The 19,294-nt window shown below is 46.5% G+C and overlaps 1 protein-coding gene across 2 annotated transcripts in view; it reads left to right on the forward strand.

The window, feature by feature from the left end:
* KLHL1 (kelch like family member 1) overlaps nucleotides 1–19,294 on the forward strand; it is a 220,081-nt gene that overhangs the window by 131,250 nt on the left and 69,537 nt on the right. The window lies entirely within an intron of this gene.

A 19,294-nucleotide genomic window follows, 5' to 3' on the forward strand; every position in this document is an offset into this window, starting at 1 on the left:
CTTTCTGGACTCTCTGCAGATAGAGGATGCATCTCACTTGCTCAGATTAGTGTAGAATTAAGAGAGAATGTTTAAATACAGTGCAGTGATAGCCTCCAGGTTCCCATGCAATTGCACTGATGCTTCTTAATGTTTTCTCTGCAGCTGTCCTGGTATTTGATACGCATCAGTGGAAATCTTAGGCATAGCATATGATTCTCTGACATGCCCAAGTATTTATTCTGTTTCAGTTAATGTTTGAAGAATATGGAAAGAAAGATGAATGTATATTGGAGTAGGCCTTCATAATGTAACTAAATACTGTTCAGTGTAAACAAAACATTCATAGACACCCTGAGAAATATAAGGGAAAGAGCAGAAAAGAATGCTAGGAAGGAGATGACTAAAACAAGAACTGTTGTAATTCATGATGCTAAGATTTACAGGCAGTGTTTCAGAGAGAGTTTATGAATTTTTCTTTGTTCTGTTTTTGTTTGTTTTACATTTTTCAACCTAAAATTTGTTAGATAAAATATCAGTAAAGGTATCAGCAAGATATCAAAATAATTCTACGTTTAGAAGCTCAGAAGTTATCTAGACATCACATGCTTTGCTTACCTCTGTGCTGCTAACTGCACATAAACAAGTTCTCCCTGAATTACCAAGCTGAGTGTTTTTCCATAGAAACAAACCCCTGTACAGTTAACTGGATATTTTCAGATTTGCTTTTAGGTTTCCTTTAGTGTCTCTATGGCCCAAAAATGTAAGGACACCATGAGACATGTCTAATAGCACTAGCGTCCCTTGTTCATGTAATCAAACTGTGTTCACTTGAGTTTATGGTGTCCTCATGGGAATATCCTGGATAACTTAAATAATCTGAAGCGCAACTATATCTTACGCTTAGCAATTTAATTAAATCCTAGATTTCCTCTGCTTATCATGGATGCCTCGCACATATAAACATGTTGGCATCACACATCAGTGGCATGCACCTATAAATTTCTAATACAGTTGTATTAACCTCAAACTGAATTTTATTATGAGTCTTTGAGAAAACATCATAAAACTTCTTTGTTCAGATTCAAGTCAAATTTTTGGAGATAACATGTTTTTTTCTGAACAACCAGAAGGTGGGTGACCAGCGATAAGAGTATGTGAAAAAATTAACAGCCTCAAAACCGTTTAAAAAGTTATTTTTGAATTATATAGTTTTTCAATGTTTTTTTTTTTCTATTATATCTAAAAACTAAACTTTATGCTTGTGTATCATTGATTATTGCATCATATAAATCTTTGCAGTTACACTAAAAAAGTGTTTTAAAAAAATGTTTCCAGATTGAAGTTAAGTTTTAATAGAAATTATTGAGAACAAGGTGGAAATTTATTACCACAAGGTTAATTTTCCCCCATAGTGGTTTACAGTTAAGTATAAATCAAACAAAACATTCTGTCAAATTAATTGCACTGAAAATTAACTGATAAGCTGTTTGGAGGAAAGTAGGGTCAAAACTGAAAACTAATCATTAGACAACTGAGAAAACGGATTCGTGTTCCTTACTTCTAAATTCACTAAAAGAAGACGAAGTCATAGACTGCAAAGATTACAAACAGTTTGAAAAGACTGCCTAAGGTCCTCCTAAAATGAAGGCTTAAATTTGTAGCCTGTGTTTTTATCATAGCTCATTTCACTCTAAAGCTTCTGTAATTACACTGGCAGTGTGGTCAGACTTCAGTAATAGGGTATCACAATAATTCAGAATTCAGACAGAGTTCTCATCTTTTTCTGTTCCTTTCCCAAAAGAGAATGACTTATTCTGTGTTTATGTCTCTTACTCTCTGACTGAAACCGCAACAGAAAACATCCTTCAATAATTCAGCAGCATGTATGAGCTTCCACCTAGCCCTATATGTTCTGCTAGTGATGATGTAACCCCATTTATAAATGTAAAAGGCTCAATAGTTTTTGCTCAGTGTCTGTACACATTATAACGAAACTGTCAATTTTGAGGCTCCAGCACCAGCCAAGAGTGTGGGTAGCTTCTACTGGGAAAAACATTGCTTCTATGTTTTTTTTTTTCCCCAAGATTAAGAAGAAGTGCTAATGGTGTTGGGTTTCCAGAGGAATTTATAATCAAGAGTTAGGAATCAACATGACAGTAGCTATCGAGACTAGCATGACTAGTGAAAAATGAAGATGTTAAGCATATGTTTTAATGGTTCTCAGAAAGAAATGTGTGATTAAAAGAGTATAAACATTTACATGCATAAATAGTTAAGATAACTTACACTCCACCAGCATACTGTGTTTATAATGGATGTTTTTGCAGTGGCTTGTAAATGATGGGTTAACTAAAAAGTGGCATGCTAAAAAGTAGCATAAATATTATTGCCTTTATCTCTGTGAAACTTTAAGTAATACCATCTTCACAGGCTTGCAGATCACCTGAGTAGGATAATACATGATCCTGATATATTAATTACAATGTGTCTCAGACCTGGTTAAACTGATCACAGAATGGCCGGGATTGGAAGGGACCTCAAGGATCATGAATCTCCAACCCCCCCCTGCCACATGCAGGGCCATCAACCTCCCCATTTAATACTAGACCAGATTGCCCAGGGCCCCATCCAGTCTGGCCTTGAACACCTTCAGGGACGGGGCATCCACAACCTCTCTGGGCAGCCTGTTCCAGCACCTTACCACTCTCTCTGTAAAGAACTTCCCCCTGACATCCAATCTAAATCTTCCCTTCCTCTACTTAAAAGCATTTCCCCTTGTCCTGCAGTTATCTACCCTTTCAAAGAGTTGATTCCCCTCCTGTTTGTAGGCTCCCTTTATGTACTGAAAGGCTGCAATGAGGTCACCACACAGCCTTCTTTTCTCCAGGCTGAACAAGCCCAGCCCCCTCAGCCTGTCTTTGTAGCGGAGGTGCTCCAGTCCCTTGATCGTCTTTGTGGCCCTCCTCTGGACCCTCTCCAACAGCTCCCTGTCTTTCTTGTACTGGGGCTCCAGACCTGGACGCAGTACTCCAGATGGGGACTCACAAGAGCAGAGTAAAGGGGTACAATCACCTCCCTGTCCCTGCTGGTCAGCCCTCTTCTGATGGAGCCCAGGATACCATTTGCCTTTGGAGCTGCAAGAGCACACTGCTCGCTTATGCTAAGCTTTTCGTCCATCAAGACCCCCAGGTCCTTCTCTGCGGGGCTGCTCTCAAGAACCGCTCCTTCCAGTCTGTTTCAATGCCTGGGATTCCTCCGGCCCAAGTGCAAAACCTTTCACTTTGCTGTGTTGAACCTCATTAGGTTCACCCGGCTGATCTTTCAGCCTGTTGAGGTCTCTCTGAATGGCATCCCTTCCTTCCACTGTGTTGACTGCACCACTCAGCTTGATGTCGTCAGCAAACCTGCTGAGGGTGCATTCGATTCCATCACCTATGTCATTGATAAAGATGTTAAACAGCACTGATCCCAAGACAGACCCCTGGGGGAAGCCACATGTTACTGGCTTCCACCTGGACACAGAACCATTGATGACCACTGTTGCTATCGGCTGGCTAGGCACAACACAACACAAGGCTCTAGACCCTTCCGTTCTGGACATCCCCAGCCCAGGGACAAACGGGTCGAACACACGGTGTCAAGCACCAAATGCCAATTTAATGCTGCACAACGAAGCTCTTTATACCCGTACACCCGACCGCCCTGGAAACCCGTGACACCCGATTGCACCCACGACCCACCTCCCATGAGCCCCATACCTGTACCTCTACAACTCCCCCCTCTTTATGATAATTCATACGACCCTGCAGTAGCACCCCACATAAACCCTGTTTCCCCACCTCCCAGAATTATAAAGCAGCTGGTTGTATCTTGCTGGGCAGCACATCAGGTAGCAATAAGTAATGGGCACTGATCAGGTTTCATCTGATCGGATCATTTAGCATCTGGAATAACACTGGGGCGAAACAAATAAGCAGCAAGACGATTATGACCCATGTGAGCACGGTCCCTAGGATACTCCCCAGCCAGGACCAATCCCATGACCCCAGTCCTCCACCATGGTGATCCTCTTTGAGGTGTCTTGGAGTTCCTGACCCAGCTGTTGCACTCATTGCAACAGATTCTCCACAGAGCCGTTGCTCCGAATAGCAATATCGTGCAATCTCCTTCTGTTCCTGCCAGGAGCAGCCTGATCCCAAGGCTGTGAGAGCATAGTCAATGGCCTCCTCTTGAGCGACCTTTAAGGCATGAAGCGCTTGGGCCAGGGAATCAATTTGCGTTTTTTGCAATGATATACACCAATTTTTGCATGTTGGATGTTGTCCAGGCTGTGAGCACAGGTTTAGCCAAGGAAAAGCCTTAGGGATAGATTAGGCAGATAGAGTTGCTCATGGAAGACTCAGAGATACAGCTTGCAGTCAGTGCCCTTTTTTCTCTATGTCCAGCTCCCTGGGCAGTCATCTTAGGCCAGAGCAGTACCCCGAATGTACACAGTCCAAGGGTTGTGTTGCCTGTAATGGTCTTCCATGCTTTGCCATTGGCACAAATCACCCACCCGGTTCCCAGCAGATGAATGGGGTTCTTCATCTTGACCTCAGTAACTCTTACCAACGTTTTCACCTGGACCAAGTGGGAGGTGGAATCAGCGCCCTATGCCCTGGTCAAATCGGCTACAAACCATGCATCTCCAGGCAGGAAGTCTACTGGTGTTGCTGCAGAGCCTGTTGGGCCAACCCACAACCAGGGGACTGTGGAATTGCGGATGGTCACACTGACAACCCATGGCGGGCGCAGTTGCAAAGCAGTGATTGGTGTGCTGTTCTGCCATAACTCCAACGTGCCACACAGCCTCTCCTCACCTAGCACAAAGTTATTGTGTCCGTCTTGGGCTGCAGACGAGGTAGTCCCAACCACATAGTTGATCGTAGCATCCAGGTGACTCCAAAGGGTTGTTAAATTCCAGTTTCGTGGTGACATTCATTCTGACCGTGGTGAAATTGGCTACAGAGCACACCCACGTCTGGGTATACAGACTGTCCCAACTGGGAGGGCCCACCAGGTGAAGGCTATACAGAAGCAATGCTTTGCATAGGATGGCCCGTGGCACCACGCAGTGAGCCACAGCACAAGTTGGTACCGGGTCATTCAGGCCAGTAAGCAAGATGAACACATCAACATCCTGGGAGGCCACATAGTCAGCCCAAAATCCAGCGCGTGTTAGAGGGCAGAGCAGAAGCAGCATCACCTGCAAATAAAGGTGGCATCATTTCCCTGAAGGGACCAGGTGGACCCATAGCGCAAGCAACCATAAGAGGCCTTGAGGAGTACTCACACATGCATACCCACGACCTAACACGAGCAATGGGAGGTGCTCCTCAGACCAAGGTCCCCAGTTGGTCCCCCAGTTGATGGTCACCTCTCCTGCCCTCCAGGTATAGGGCAACTATATAGGGCTAGAAGGAGTAAGGCCGGAGGGCAGAGCTTGGGTCCCTCCAAGCTTCCCCCCTCTTTAAAGACACGCAGTCGCTCCTTCAGTGTTCATGGGCATGTTCTACGATTGCCTGACCCTGACTATGTGCCAAAGACATGGCTGCGGTACCCTGGGGCGTTATCTGTCTTAAGCGTTTCTGGGGTATTGCGACAGCCATGCGGAGAGCTTGGACACACTGGTGGGCTCGTTGATCAGTCATGGCCATGGCCCACAGCATGCCACTGCAGGTGTCCACCGCAACATGGACATGGTGAAGTCGGCCAAACTCAGGCACATCAGTGACATCCATCTGCCATAGTTCGTTTGGCCAGAGTCTTCAAGGGTTAACTCCTGCCGGGAATGGGGGGCTGTGCCCACAAGCGGGACAGGTGAGAATAATGTCCCTTGCCACCGCCAGGGGAATCTGGAAGAGTCTGTGCAAGGCTAACGCAGACTGATGGAATTGAGCATGTGAATGCTTGTGACGCTGTTTAGGTCAAGCGAGACATGATAGCATGTGGCATCTGCTTTTCTGTTGCCCTCAACGACGTACCCTGGCAGCTCCTCATGACTGTTAACGTGCAACAGGAAAACTGGATGAACTCACGATGATAGGGCGTTGTACAGAGCTGCTGCTGTCAGCATGCGAGTTTCACAGCAGTCCTTGCAGAGTTGTGCCATCCGGAAACAGTACTGGCTGTCGGTGACAGTATTGACAGGAGTTTGGGCAAATTGTTGGAGTGCTAGTAATATCGCTTTAAGCTCCAACTGTACCGAGAGGATCAGGTCTGTGCATGTTATGGTTGCCCAGGGCCCTTTTCACTCACACCAAGCGATAGCATATCAGTGTGTCCTTCCTGCCGCATCTGTGAACACAGTAGGTCCTTCACAGGCTGTGCAGCCAGCGGCACAAAGGGAATAAGGGTCACAAGCTGGAACAACTGTGAATAAGGGGTATGTTGTTTGGTTTTAACTGCCCCTGGGAACCTGCTGAGTGCAACTTGAACCGGTTGTGAGTTTTTACATAGATAGCCAATGGTTGGTGGCTCAACTTCTACTGTGATTTCCCCAGTTCAGAACCAGAGAGGGAAAGATTTTTCTCCTGAGACCATTGGAGGGCGCCTCCTAGAAGAGTGCCGCACTGAGGTAGAGCAACTCTAGGAGTTGCTACATAAACAAACAGCAATGGTTGATGCAGTTCCCACTGGTGGAGAATCACAGTAGCCCCCGCTTTTTTGCAATAGGATGTGCGCCTGCACCGGTAGTTGGATATCCCACCTCAACGGGGGCCGCCCCCCCCACCGTGCGCATTCAGAAAACTTAGACAAGAGATGATGGTGTTGCACTGTTAATTCTTGTGGAGCTGTCAAGTTGGTGTCCCCCTTCAAAAGGTCTGTGAAGTGCCCGATTTCCTCAGGCGCTATGGGAAGAAATTGATGCAACCATTGCAAGACGCAATGGTGTTTGAAGTGATGCACAAGTGTTTGAAGCTGGTGCAGCATCGTGACAGTTGCCTCAGATGCCAGCATCTTTTGTGGCTGGACTAGCTGTTCGGTGAGAACTGTACTCAAGTAGCTATAAGGAGTGGCTACTTGGGTTTTATTACAGCCAATCTGCAAGGCAAATTGTTGTAAAGCATATTGCAGTTATGACTGCAGACCATCCAGGAGTCGGGGAGCAGCAATGAGGAGATCATCCACGTAATGAATGATCAACAGAGAGGGCCAGCAATCCCGAATGGGCTGCAGCGCCACCCATCTGGCAAATTGTGGGGGAATTTTTCATGCCCTGTGGAAGAACCACCCACTCGAACTGCTTTGCTGGCTCCACATTGTTCAGGGCTGGCACCGTGAGAGCAAAACGTTTGCAGTCATCAGGGTGAAGGGGAATGCTGAAAAAACAGTCTGAGGTCTACAATGATGCACTGCCAATCTCGAGGGACCGGCAATCCAGGTTGTAGTGCCCCCATCGCTTCCATAGAGTCATTTACATGGCGTAAGTAGTGCAGGAAACACCATTTCCCTGACTTCTTTTTTTATAACGAACACGGGGCTATTCCATGGACTAACTGAAGGTACTAAATGCCCTTCTTGCACCTGATGAGTTACTAGTTCGTGTAAAGCCTGTAATTTCTCCTGAGAAAGGGGCCAATGGGGCACCCATATTGGGTCATTCGAAAGCCAATTAAGATGCCAACATGGAACTTCCACAGTGGCCCTCATCAAAAACCCTGTGGATTGCCAAGGTGGATTGTTGCTCCCGCGCTGGCGAGAATATCCCGGCCCAGCAGGGCAATAGGCACATCCAGCACGAATGGGCGGAGAGGACCAGACCAGCGAGGTCCTCAGTTGTCAAGCCACTCCACCACTACTGGGTACTGGCTCCTCCATCCATATGCCAATCCACCCACTCCACCTACCCTACGAGTGGTGGTCTCTAAAGGCCATTTATGGGGCCACTGGTTTTCTGTTATCATGGTTATGTCCGCCCCGGTGTCCACCAAACATGTCAATTTGAATTTTTCGGGGCGGGGCTGTAGTAGACCTTGGATGTATAGCACTACCTGTAATTGTGAGCGATCTTCTAGGGACAGCGATAGGGCGATTAGCGGCTGGGACTCCACGGGCTTGACAGCGTCAGAACAGGCATGTGCTGTAACAGAGGACTGCGCTACCTGTTAAGGTGGGACAGTGAACCCGTGCTCTGAAGCGCCAGAGCCCACCACCCATGTCCCTTGTGGGACAGGGCGTGGCAGCGTCAGCACCATGGTCATCCCTGCCATTTGGACCAGATAGTCCACATTAGCCCCTATTCCTTTCAGCATACTCACCACCTGCTTCAAAGAAGCCATAACGAGCAGCTACCTTGTACACCACAGGTGCACACCCAACACCGAATCACATCGGGGTCACCAGATGTTGCTATTGATTGGCCAGGCACAACACAACACAGGGCTCCAGACCCTTCCCTTCTGGACATCCCCAGCCCAGAGACAAATGGGTTGGACACACAGTGTCAAGTGCCGAATGCCAATTTAATGCTGCACAACAAAGCTCTTTATACCCGTACACCCAACCGCCCCAGAAACTTGTGACACCCAATCACACTCACGACCCACCTCCCACGAGCCCCATACCTGTACCCCTATAACCACTCTCTGTCTGCAGCCTTTCAACCAGTTTCTTATCCATCCAGTGGTTCACCCATCAAATCCACATCCCTCCAATTTGGAGATAAGGATGTGGTGGGGGACCATGTCAAAGGCCTTGCTCAAGCCTAGATAAATTACATTGGTCATCTTTCCCTTGTCCACCAATGCTGTCACGCCACCAGATTGGTTAAGCATGACCTTCACAGAGTCACAGAAGCACAAGGTTGGAAACGACCTGCAAGATCATCCAGTCCAACCACCTTCTCCTGGTGAAGCCATGCTGGCTGTCTCAAATCACACACTCATTCCTCATGTGATCATGTCGTCCAGGAGGATCTGTTCCACGATCTTCCCAGGCACGGAGGTGAGACTCACCAGCCTGTAGTTCCCTGGGTCCTCCTTGCTCCTTTTCTTGTAAATGGGAGTGACGTGACCCTTCCTCCAGTCATCCAGGACCTCACCTGACAGCCACGACTTTTCAAATATGATGGAGAGCGCCTCAGCAACCACCTCAGCCAGCTCTTTCAGAACCCTGGGATGCACGTTATCTGGCCCCATACACTTGTAACATTCAGTCTCATGAGGCGGTCTCAGACTTGCTCTGCCCTTACAGTAGGGGGGGAGATTTACCATCCCAGTCCCCACCTGGAGGTTTAGGGATGCCGGCTCAGGGATGTGAAAAATCTGAAAAATACTAGGATCCTGGCCGCCAGTGCAGACTGAGACAAAGAACTCATTCAGTACCTCAGCCTTCTCTTCGTCCTTTGAAGCCAGTTCTCCTTTTACACTTACCAAAGGAGGTACACTCGCTTTGGCCTACCTCTTCTGGCCAATGCACCTGTACAGTGTCTTCCTATTGTTTTCCACATCCCCCACCAAGTTCAATTCCGCCTGCGTCTTGGCTTTCCTGACCCCTGACCGCAAGTCCAGATGGCATCCCTGTATTCTTTTCAGGTGACACAGTCTTGCTTCCAGAGCTTGTATGCACCTTTCTTCACCCTCAGCATTCCCAGCAGGTCCTTGCCGAGCCATTCCGGTTTCCTATCTCCTCTGCCCGCTTTCTTATTCAGAGGGATGGAGAGCTCTTGTGCTTTCAGGAAGGCATCCTTGAAGAGTAGCCAGCTCTCCCCAATATTTTTGTTTTGAACTGCTTAAAGTTCGCTGTTCCAAAGTTCAGGGTCCTGACGCCACTCTTTGCCAGGCCCACATCTTTGGGCTTGGTCACTGCAGCCCAAGCTGCCTCCAACCTTAATGCCTTTAATGATCTCCAACCTGGTGAGCAGCAGGTTCAGCAGCACTTCACCGCTGATTGGTCAGTCCAACACCTGGACCAGAAAGTCATCATCAGTACATTCCAGGAGCCTCCTGGGCCTCTTGCAGCTCACTGTGTGGTATTTCCAACAGATATCCGGATGGTTGAAGTCCCCCACCAGGACGCCTCCCGCATCTGAAGCAAGAAAGCCTCATCCACAGTCTCCCCTTGATCAGGTGGCCTATAGTATACCCCTATCACCAGCTGGCCTTTGTTAGTCCCATCTCTAATTCTAGAGGCTCTCAACCTGTTCCTGTTTCTCACGGGGAGCTCCTCACGGCTTATCCACTCTGACACAGAGTGCAACTCGCCCACCCTTGCTACCTCGGCTATCCCTTCTAAAGAGCTGATATTCCTCAATGGTGGTATTCTAGTTATGGGAGTCATCCCACCATGTTTCCGTGATAGCAATAAGGTCATAACTTTCCAAGCACATTACAGTTTCCAACTTGTCCTGCTTATTTCCCAGGCTGTGTGCATCGGTATAAAGGCACTTCAGCTGGGCTTTCCGTCTCACCGCCTTCATAGAGGATCTAGGATCCCCTAGAACAGCAGCATCCCCAGCATCCCCCTGTCCCAGTCCATCCCTTTGTACTCCACCATCTTCGCCCATCAAGTTTGGTACAAGCCCTTGAACAACCCTGTCAACCCTAGTGGCCCTGTTTTGTCTCCTTCTGCCTTCGTACTTAGTCTAAAGACCTTCCAATGAGTTCCACCAGTTCCTTGGCTAAGATCCTCATACCCCTCAGATACAGGCTACCTCTGTCTGGGTCTCCACAATTTTTATGGCAGTAGCCTTCTGCTGGGGTGCAGCCATTGCAAACCAGCAGGCACACTAACACTACTAGATAGCTGTCACGGAGTTAACTAGATCAATCTATGCCCATGACAAGGGGGTTGTAGGCCCCTGACCTCCACCCCCCACCCCAGCCCCACAAAACAGGAAGGAAGGAAGGAAAAAAACAGCGGCAACAACCTATGGAGGAAAACTTATTTTACTAACTATAATATTGGAATGCAAGATAACACAATATAATACAATCTAATTGAAATTGAGACTAATAAATCAAATAAGATAGAAGAGAGAAAGAGTTCCTGAGACCGAGTCAAACCTGGAAAGCTTGGAACAGCTAGGAAAGCACCCTCCAGCACCCACTGCCAGGCAGTAAGAGACCGCCCCCACCTGGAAGGGCCAGATCCCATGACTTCCGTTAATGTATAGGGATAGATACTTGGGATTGGAGCATTAACACTTCAAATCCTAGTGCACTTCATGATGTTATGATGCAGAATACTGAAAACAAAAAAAAAAAAAACACAAACAAACATAAAACCATGACATTCCACCCCTTATTCTACATCACTATATCATGCTTAATACATAAACACAAACAAATAAAAAATTAGTAAAATGCATTACACACACACATCTCTATACATATACATAGCATTACTGACTGCACTCCCCCAGCATCAAGTTTCCTTGTGGTACACACTGGACATCCCCATTCTTCTGCATTACCCACCACCAAGTGGACCCGGGTCCCTAGGCAAAAACAGTATCATAGAGAGGTCTGCCCTTTCCAGCAGCTGGAAGAACCCAAACTGCCTTTCCCAATATGCCCTTTACATGTACAACAAGGACTTTATCTCCCTCTACGGTATGTAGGGAGCTGGATTGGGTAGGACCATCATGATTGATACATCCTCTGGTATTGACTAACCAGGTGGCTTCTGCCAAATGCTTCTCCCAGTGCTTAAATGTTCCGCCACACCTTGCTTTCAGCATAGTTTTTGACAACCCATTGTATCGTTCAATTTTACCAGAGGCTGGTGCATGGTAGGGAATATGGTAAATCCACTCAATGCCATGATCTTTGGCCCAAGTATTTACAAGAGAATTTTTTAAATGAGTCCTATTATCTGACTCAATTCTTTCTGGGGTGCCATGTCGCCACAGGGCTTGTTTCTCAAGAACTAATATGGTGTTTCGGGTGGTAGCATGAGGTATTGCATATGTTTCAAGCCACCCAGTGGTTCCCTCCACCATAGTAAGCACGTAACGCTTACCACTGTGAGATCATGGCAAGGTGATATAATCAACCTGCCACGCCTCCCCATATTTATACTTTTGCCATCACCCTTCCTCACAGAGTGGTTTCATCCTCTTGGCTTGTTTGATGATGGCACATGTTTCACAGTTATGAATAACCTGTGCAATGGCATCCATAGTTAAGTCCACCCCTCGGTCTCTAGCCCATTTGTATGTTGCATCTCTCCCTTGATGACCTGAGGTCTCATGGGCCCATCGAGCTAAAAATAATTCACCCTTGTTCTGCCAGTCCAGGTCTATTTGAGCCACTTCAATTCTGGCAGCTCGGTCTACCTGATGGTTATTTCGCTGATCTTCAATGGCCTGACTCTTGGGCACATGAGCATCTACATGGCACACCTTTACAACCATATTCTTTATTTGGGCAGCAATGTCTGTCCACAGTTCAGCAGCCCAAATAGGTTTACCCCTTCTTTGCCAGTTATTTTGCTCCCACTGCTGTAACCACCCCCATAGAGCATCTGCCACCATCCATGAGTCAGTGTAAAGATAGAGCATTGGCCACCTCTCCCGTTCAGCAACATCTAAGGCCAGTTGGACAGCCTTTACCTCTGCAAATTGGCTTGATTCTCCTTTCCCTTCAGTGGCCTCTGCAACTTGTCGTGTGGGGCTCCACACAGCAGCTTTCCATCTGCAATGCTTTCCCACAATACGACACGATCCATCTGTGAACAGGGCATATTTCTTTTCATGTCCTGGTAGTTCATTGTATAGCGGGGCCTCTTTAGCATGTGATACCTCTTCTGCTGGCAGTGTTCCAAACTTTTTACTTTCAGGCCAGTCCATGATGACCTCTAGGATTCCTGGACGGCTGACATTCGCCGTCCGTGCTCGTTGTGTAATCAGTGCAATCCACTTACTCCAAGTGGCATCAGTTGCATGTGTGGTGGAGGGAACCTTTCTCTTGAACATCCAGTTCAGCACTGGCAGTCGAGGTGCCAGAAGGAGCTGTGTTTCAGTACCGACTACTTCGGAAGCAGCCCGAACCCCCTCATACGTGGCTAAGATCTCCTTCTCAGTTGGAGTGTAGCCCTCTTCCAGCTCCCTGTAGGCTCGACTCCAGAATCCCAGGGGTTGGCCTTGGGTCTCTCCTGAGGCTCTTTGCCACAAACTCCAAGTGGACCATTCTCTCCAACAGCAGTATAGAGGATGTTCTTTATACCCTGTCCCGTCCGTACTGGCCCTAGGGCCATGGCACGGGCTATCTCCTGTTTAATCTGTTCAAAAGCCTGCTGCTGCTCAGGGCCCCATGTAAACTCATTTCTCATTCGCATCACATGATAAAAGGGACTTAGAGTGAGGCTGTAGTTTGGAACACGCATTCTCCAAAAGCCCACTGCATCCAGAAAAGACTGTCTCTCTCTTGCTAGTGGGCAGAGACACGGCAGTGATTTTGTCGATCACATCTGTCGGGATGTGATGACGTCCATCTTGCCACTTTATACCTAGGAACTGAATCTCCTGAGCAGGTCCTTTCACTTTGCTTCATTTAATAACAAAACCAGCACACAGAAGAATTTGGATTATTCGCTCTCCTTTCATGAAGACTTCTGCTGTATCACCCCACACAGTGATATCATCAATGTACTGCAGGTGCTCAGGAGCACTGCCCTGTTCCAATACAGTTTGGATCAACCCATGGCAAATGGTTGGGCTGTGTTTCCACCCCTGGGGCAAGCAGTTCCAAGTATGCTGAACGCCCCTCCGTGTGAAAGCAAACTGTGGCTTACATTCTTTGGCCAAAGGAATGGAAAAGAAGGCATTAGCAATGTCAATGGTGGCATACCATTTGGCTGCTTTTGACTCCAGTTCATACTGGAGTTCTAACATGTCCGGCACAGCAGCACTCAGTGGGGATGTAACTTCATTCAGGCCACAGCAGTCCACCGTCAGCCTCCATTCTCCACTGGCTTTACACACTGGCCATACGGGGCTGTTAAAAGGCGAGTGAGTTTTGCTGATCACTCCCTGATTCTCTAGTTGATGAATCAACTTACGAATGGGGAGCAAGGAATCCCTGTTGGTGCCGTACTGCTGTCTCTGCACCGTTTTTGTAGCAGTCGGTACCTGTTGCTCTTTTACTGGCAGCAGCCCCACAGCAGACGGATCTTCTGACAGGCCAGGCAAAACAGACAGCTGCTTAATGTTGTCTGTGTCTAAGCAGCTATTTCAAAAGCCTATGGATACCCCTTAGGATCCTTGAAATGCCCCCTTCTGAGGTAATTGATACCTACTATACATGGAACCCCTCCATCAGTCAACAACATTTTTGCCAGTCCTTACCAGTGAGACTTATCTCAGCCTCCAACACAGTCAATTCTTGAGAGCCCCCGGTCACTCCAGAAATATGGATTGATTCTGTCCCTTCAGGACTTGAGGGCATCAGAGTGCACCGTGCACCAGTATCCACCAGTGCCTTATATTTCAATGGTTCTGATGCGTGAGGCCATCGAATCCGCACAGTCCAATATACTCTATTATCCCTCTCTCCCCCCGACTGAAGGCAGGGCCCCTTTATTCATTACCCTGTGTTAACTGGAGCAACTGCACTGGTGGTTGATCTGCTTTGTAATTCTCTCACTCATGATCGTAGTACAGGATTAGCTTGGTCATGCCACTTCCTCATGTCTTCTCCATGGTTACATAAGTAACACCACAAGGCAATTTGCCATGTAGTATTCCTTACTGGAGCTGGAAAGCGTTTGCCTTTAACAGCTGAGATTTTGGATGGTGCACGTGAGAAGGAGGGTTCATCATCTTTAATTAGTTGGGTTTGCATTAGTTTGATCAGCTCATTCATTAGACTCTTTTGATTATCCTGATCTTCACCAGGTGTTTCTGATACTACTACAGGTTTGTCACGATTAATCAGGAGAGACACTTGCTCTTGCATTTCATTCAGTTGGTCCACTATTTGTGAGATGGCAGAAATGGAAGCGTGAGTTGGGGGTAGCTGTTGTTCATAGATTTGAAGCGTAAGGCTCAATTCAAAAACTAAGGGTCTTCTCTGTTGGTCCTGATATCTGTCAAACATTGTCATTAGTGTACCGGCATATCTGTCTGGTGCTTTGTTGTGAGTTTCTGTCATATCTCAGATGTCGTCCTCACTCACTCAGGGTCATGGTCTTGGCGTGGGTGGTTAGGAACAAAGTTAGGGTCATACAACATTTCCAACACTGCTACTTCCCTCAAATATTGGATACCCTTTTCAACTGTATCCCACCTTTTCATCACAGGCTTCAAGCCATCTTTGCAAGGACACTTCTCCTTCATGGCTATTAACACTCGTTCCCAGAGGGTGGCAGCTCCATCCAAACATGAACTAGTTCTTCTGGCAACAGCTCCTAGTTGGCGAGCTTCATTACCATCTAGAGACAAGCTACTGGCTCCACCATCCCAACAGTGAAGCAACCAGGAAACTAGAGTTTCATTTGGGTGCTGTGTAAACTCCTTTCTTGAGCCTTGGATTTCAGTCATCTTCAGAGGCCAACAAATAGTAATAGAGAGTTCCTCTTCATCACTCTCTTCCACATGTCTCTTAGTTTTTCCTTTTGCCTTTAGCGATGCTGGTGGAGGGCCCCTCACCTGGATCTTCCTCCACCTCCTCTTCTATTTCTTCTTTTTTCCGTTCCAGACGCGAGGACACTCGTTACCATTTCTTGCCTTCCACAGGAACAACTGATATTGTTACTGGTGCCTCCTGTGACTGATTAGATTTGACTTGGAGATTTTCCCCTTTGCCTTGAACCTCAGCTGGGAAACTCTCTCTCTCTCCAGAATAGTATTATATAGGGCATGGTAAGCACAAGCCAAACCCCAAATAAGTTGTACCTCCTTAGATTTATGTAAGCCGCATCATCCCTGACTCAAATACTGGCTTAGGTTCTCAGGATCTGACAGGTATTCAAGAGTGAAATCCCATGGCATTGCAGGTCCCCTTCTAAGATTTTTTCCTAAACCTCCCCTTATTCAGCATTCTCTGGTTTTGGAGGAGACTCCTTCCACTTACCATGAGTGTATAGGAATGCATTCAGGGAGATTGATAAGATGAACAGGACTACGCCCATAAATATGAAAAATACATGACAAACTGAAAAGAAAGTCTGGAGACTTGTCTGAACATCGTGTTGTTTGTAAGATTAACTATTCCATTTGGGATGTAGTTGTTTGTAAAATTAGCCATTTCATCTGGGATGTAAATGCCAAAATCCAAAACATACCACATTCCATATAGGTACCATGCAGGGATCTCCATTAGTGCCCTTATTTGGTTATATATGAACACAATTCCACAACAAGTGATTATGACATTGATATCTGGCCGGTGAGTTGCAAGTAACATCATAGCCTTTAATCGCTTACACAGTCCCCCATGATAAACAGTGGGTTCATCGCTTGTATCTGCTAAAAAGGGGTTAATGAATTGAAGCTAACAAGAAGAGGAAAAAAAAAAAAAAAAAAAAAAAAAAAGGCACTACCCAGACTAAGTGCTCAAAGTTTACAAATATCCCAGAATACTGGCAGTACGCCTTGTCTTTCAAGGTCGAGTTTTCCAGCATAGAAACCTGAACTACTGATAATGTTCCCTAACAAAGCTCTCTAAAAGCAGAAAGAGAGATTTGTTCTAAAAGCTAAAAAGCAGCTATGCCTGCATTCTCCACCAAAAAGTGTCACGGAGTTAACTAGATCAATCTATGCCCATGACAAGGGGGTTGTAGGCCCCTCACCTCCACCCCTCACCCTGGCCCCACAAAACAGGAAGGAAAGAAAAAAATAGCGGCAACAACCTATGGAGGAAAACTAACTATGATATCGGAATGCAAGATAACACAATATAATACAATCTAATTGAAATTGAAACTAATAAATCAAATAAGATAGAAGAGAGAGAGAGTTCCTGGGATCAAGTCAAAACTGAAAAGCTTGGAACGACTGGGTAAGCACCCTCCAGCACCCACAGCCACGCAGTAAGAGACTGCCCCACCTGGAAGGGCCAGATCCCATGACTTCCGTCAATGTATAGGGATAGGTACCTGGAATTGGAGCATTAACACTTTAAATCCCAGTGCACTACATGATGTTATGATATGGAATACTGAAAACCAAAAATAAATAAATAAATAAATAAAACTGCAGGAGCAGGAATGTGGGATCTTGCAAATAACTCCACACGAGATAGCAACTGAGTCCAACGTTTAATGTTAAAGCAACAGATTATATAGCTTTTAAGTGCACTTCTTGCGTTCTCATTGGCTATTGCTCATGTCCGTCAACCTGTAACCATCACAACGCGAAGTTCCCCACCAGGCCTACTTCCCACAACGGCTTTCTCATACAGCACAACTTGCAACTAGTAGTTTACTGAAATTCTTTTACAACGTTATCGTGTCCTTAATACTCTGAACATGGCCTTGTTTTTCAGGCCAGTCCTCAACAGAAAACCATGATTATAGCCTTAATGAGGTGTGACTGATCAGCCTCGCCCTGCTGCCGCCAGTGCTGGCTCGGCCCTCGCCCTGTTGCCGGGTCGTTAACAGGAGCCTTACTACTCACCTGAGAGTGATAACAACCGTCCTTGCTGTGTAGTCCCGTGTATGGCTGGCTTACAGTTTCTCCTCGTTGAAACAGCCCAGATGATTCTCACACCCCGATTCCTTCTCTTTGTTCGTGAGGCTTTTTCTAGGCGAGGGGGTGGATGCAGAGCCATTGCCCTGGCAACGCCCCCGCCGCGTCAGCTGCTCTCGCGAGAACTGCCCAGCTGAGAGCTGCCCAGCCGCTCTGCTGTCTCGCGGATCCCTGAGTGAGGGAACCGGCCGAAACCCCTCCGTACCTCACGGTCAGTCGCTGCGGTTCTGGCTGGAGCAGCTCCGAAGCAGCGAACCTGGGCGATTAAGGTCTTTTTCCAGGTTTGCGCCCGTTTAAATCTCCCGCCGTTGCTCTGGCAACGCCCCTGCCGCGTCAGCCGCTCTGGCGAGAACTGCCAGGATCTAATGTGGGCATCTTAATTAGATTTCTTGCCCAGGTACAAAAAAAATCCTAATCTTCCAATGTGAAGTACTTAAATATCCTGTAAAGTTGCTGGTGAGAAGGTGAACTGATCCACCTTCCATAAATCTGTGATTCTGTCCTTATTTATAGAGATACTTTATGTGAACCTGTAGAAAACAGGGAGGGAAGATTTAGGTTGGATGTTAGGGGGAAGTTCTTTACAAGGAGAGTGGTTAGGCCCTGGAACGGGCTGCCCAGGGAGGTTGTGGATGCCCCGTCCTTGGACGTGTTCAAGGCCAGGTTGGACGGGGTCCTGGGCAACCTGATCTGAATGTGTATGTTTGGTGGCCCTGCTAGGCAGGGGGGTTGGAACTACATGATCCTTGAGGTCCCTTCCAACCCGGGTGATTCTGTGATTCTGTGAAAACGCTAAACATTTGAATTACCTCTGATGCTTATATGACATCTGATGATGTATGATTTTTAGTGTATCTTAATTTGCATATTACACTCAAGTAGAAGCCTTGTAAATCCTAGCTTGACTTTGACACTGAGATGCAAACTTGTGAATTCCTCGTGCAGCTCAGTTGTCGCGTGACAAAAAAGTATTTCTGTCTCCTGATAAAAAGCACAGTTAACAGTTAGCCATCAGTATGTTGAGATTCATGTGGTTCAAAACTTTTCAACCCCTTTTGGGATTGATAAAGAAATTGCAGGAGTCTTTACTTAACAAAAATGGAGGGCATCACTGCGTATCAATCATTACTCCTTTTTTCATTTCCTTAAACACCTCTAGCATTACCAAAGTTCAGCTGGCACACGTTCACTTGGCTTTTATGTATTTTTTTTTTTTAGAGTGGTTTTCATCTACTGGTCTGTTGTGAATGCTGGATATTAGTGTATATTCTGTTGTTCTCTACAGAATTCTGTGAATTCTTTCAATCGTTTCTAAATAAAATTGATGTCAGGAAATTATAACTTCTATCTGAAAGGACTTAATGTGTTATTTAGTTTTATATTCAATTACACCAGTAGGTTTCTCCACATCAGCTAGTTTCCTAACCTCCCACTTTAAGCAATCAAGACTAAGTGCAGCTCCCAGCACACAGAAATAAACTTATGTGTAAATTTGAGATATGCTGTTATCGTGTTGCCCAGTTCCCTGCAGATTTTCTGGAAGGCTTCCTTTGTAAATTCAGTGCTATATTTAATGGCCATGTGTTGATTCCTAGACGCCATGTGGCATCTCAAATGGTGCTAAATACTTGATTTTTTTTT

The sequence above is a fragment of the Centrocercus urophasianus genome, unplaced genomic scaffold (genome assembly GCF_019232065.1).
Source record: "Centrocercus urophasianus isolate 14NV4802_14NV808 unplaced genomic scaffold, USGS_Curo_1.0 seq_9, whole genome shotgun sequence".
Taxonomy (NCBI): Eukaryota; Metazoa; Chordata; class Aves; order Galliformes; family Phasianidae; genus Centrocercus; species Centrocercus urophasianus.